This window comes from Lathyrus oleraceus, chromosome 6, assembly GCF_024323335.1.
Source record: "Lathyrus oleraceus cultivar Zhongwan6 chromosome 6, CAAS_Psat_ZW6_1.0, whole genome shotgun sequence".
Lineage (NCBI taxonomy): Eukaryota > Viridiplantae > Streptophyta > Magnoliopsida > Fabales > Fabaceae > Lathyrus > Lathyrus oleraceus.
This window is the reverse complement of record NC_066584.1, coordinates 86,590,218-86,593,376: the sequence shown is the minus strand read 5'-3', so window position 1 is coordinate 86,593,376 and position 3,159 is coordinate 86,590,218. Positions and strand designations below refer to the sequence as shown.

General features: G+C 40.1%; 1 non-coding gene across 1 annotated transcript; it reads right to left on the bottom strand.

Moving 5' to 3' along the window:
• Window positions 1-287: 287 nt before the first annotated feature.
• Window positions 288-394, bottom strand: LOC127099876 (small nucleolar RNA R71). Its single transcript, XR_007794340.1, has one exon. It is a non-coding gene; the product is annotated as a small nucleolar RNA R71 (small nucleolar RNA).
• Between the last annotated feature and the right edge of the window lie 2,765 nt (window positions 395-3,159).

Below are 3,159 nucleotides of genomic sequence, written 5' to 3'. Positions count from 1 at the left end.
TTGAACTTAAACCATCCCTGTTGCAACTAGTGCAACAGAGACAATTCGCGGGTCTCGCTACTGAGAACCCAAACCAACATTTAAAAATATTTTTTCAATTAGCAGACACTTTTAAAACCAATGGAGCTTCTCCTGAGGCAATATGTTTAAGATTATTTCCTTTTCCTTTTTCCCTCAGAGATAAAGCCCTATCATGGTTAGATTCCCTTCCACCCAATTCCATTACGACTTGGGATAACCTTAGAAGAGTTTTTCTTGCTAGATATTTTCCCCCGAGTAAGACCGATGTTCTTCGAAACCATATAACTAGATTTACCCAAAACCAAGAAGAATCGTTGTTCGAAGCTTGGGAGAGATATAAAGAGTTGTTACGAGCATGCCCACATCATGGCTTAGAAAATTGGTTAATCATTTAAACCTTCTACAATGGACTTCATTACAACACAAAGATGACCATCGACGCTGCCGCAGGCGGTGCTCTGATGAACAAACCTTATCCTGAAGCTAGTGCCCTCATCGAAGATATGTCTCAAAACCATCAATCATGGGGAGTCGAACGAGCGACAGTTGAGAAGAAGGAAGCCCAAGGAGGAGTGCATGAACTAAGCTCTATAGACATGATGCAAGCTAAAATGGACTCATTAGCCCTTAAGGTCGAGCATATGTGCATAAACCCGAATACTGTAGCCGTAGTTTCGTCGGATTGTGAGATATGTGGAACCAAAGGACACCAATCTGCAGAATGCAGTCTATTAAACGAAACCCACTCTGAGCAAGTGAACTACACCCAAGGGAACCCATATTTGAATACCTATAACCCTGGATGGAGGAATCATCCGAACTTCTCCTATAAAAACAATAACCCAATCCAAAATAATGCACCTCCGAGACCTAGTTATCAAGCCCCTAGATCAAATCAACCTATGCAACCTGTGCCACCAAAGCCGAGCCTTGAGAAAATTATGGAAAATTTTATCACCGCTCAAACCCAACAAAACAAGGAGTTCATGAACCAAAACATTCATGTTAACGAATTGATTACTCAGTTAGGAACCAAGGTTGACCAAATAGTTACTCATACCAAGATGCTTGAAACCCAGATCTCTCAGGTAGCTTTAAACTAAGCCCCTCAGACTACACCTGGAGGACAATTCCCTGGACAACCTCAACAAAATCCGAGAGGAAAAGCCAATGCCATTACCCTATGAAGTGGGAACGCTTATGATGAGCCACCAAACCCAAGATTGAGTGAACCCGAAACTTCTAAGGAATGTACCAAACCCACGGACGAAGTAAAGGAACCAGAGGAATCTGAAAACCAGGAAGGTCGAGAAAAAGGAGAAGAACCTAAAGATAAAAATTACGTACCACCCCCGCCATATAAACCACCTATACCATATCCGCAAAGACTCAAACAAACCCAGATCAATAAACAGTATCAAAAATTTATTAAAGTTATAGAAAAACTTCATGTAGAAATCCCTTTCACAGAAGCCATCACCCAAATACCTTCTTATGCAAAGTTTCTCAAAGACATCCTTACCAACAAACGTAGACTTGACGATCCGAAGCCTTTGGAATGTAATGCTATTTCCGAGGACAAATTAGCAAAGAAAGATAAAGATCCTGGAAATTTCTCCATTCCTTGCCTTTTGGGTAATCATGTCATCGAAAAAGCTTTTCTAGACTTAGGAGCTAGTGTGAGCCTAATGCCTTTAGCAGTTTGTGAGAGGTTAAACTTAGGAGAATTATAACCCACTAAGATGTCACTTCAGTTAGTCGATAGATCTGTTAAATATCCGATAGGCATTTTAGAAGATGTTCTTGTTAGGATAGGTCAGTTATTTATCCCTACTGATTTTGTTGTCATGGACATCAAAGAGGACAATGATATACCAATCCTTCTAGGTAGACCATTTTTATCGACTGCAGGAGCCATAATAGATGTCAAGAAAGGAAAGTTGACATTTGAGGTAGGTGACGAGAAAATAGAATTTATACTTTCGAAATTTCTTATGGCACCTATGATGGGAGACTCGTGTTATGCCTTAGATATCATTGATAAATGTGTTAGAGAAATAGAACAAAAAGAAATTATAAAAACAATCAAGTTACCATCAACTCTCATAAGGGAAGATGATGACTTTAAGAAACCCTACATCGATGATAACCTTTACGAATGTTTATCCCTTACTCCAGATCCTATTCCATGCCCTAAGAAACCAACCTTAGAACTTAAGGAACTGCCTAAGAACCTGAGATATGAGTTCCTCGATGAAAAGATGAACTGTCCAGTTATAGTCAGTGCTACCTTGAGCCTAGAGGAAACGAACCAACTTTTAGACGTTTTACGAAGATATCCCTCAGCTTTAGGATATAATATCTCTGACCTAAAAGGTATAAGTCCATCCGTATGAAGGAGAATTGCGATCCAAAATGCAGCGGAAATTAAAATTTTCTCCTTTAGAGATCCCTACGAATGGTCATGATCAGTGATAGAATATTTACCTCTTGTGACGATTGAAACCATTGGTGCAGATCTCTTGTGACGATCAAAAAACCTTTGATGCAGATCCACTGAGCGATCACGAACGTTGAACGATGACAACGTCTCTACTCAGTCCACACGAACGGATTCCTTCAATCACAGTGCTAGCTGGTACGAATGAAGGCTTTGAGTGAGTGTGTGTGTGTGTGTGTGTGTGTGTGTGTGAGAGAGAGAGAGAGAGAGAGAGAGAGAGAGAGAGAGAGAGAAAACGAAAATATGCAACCGCAATGGATGCTTCTGCACAAGGGTTGTATTTATAGAACCACTTGTGTGGGCTTCAAGCTAAAAAGCCCACTTAAGTGTATTTTGGCCCATATCTTATAATATGCCCAAAATCACTTAAGCCCATGGTACCTTACCATATTTCGTATTCTACTCAAGTACACCGTACCTTACGATATTCTATAATTCACTTAAGGGCACCGTACCTTACGGTATTCCTTAGTTACTCTATCTCTCATTAATCCGTCCTTTGTGTGTGACCCTGTAGGTTTTCGTGACGTTGGCAATTATATTAAATCACGCATTTAACATAATAAACAGTGAGCGGTATCTAGCAACACACTGCTACCCAAGACATGAAAATGTCATGTGATCTGACAAAACCTTCT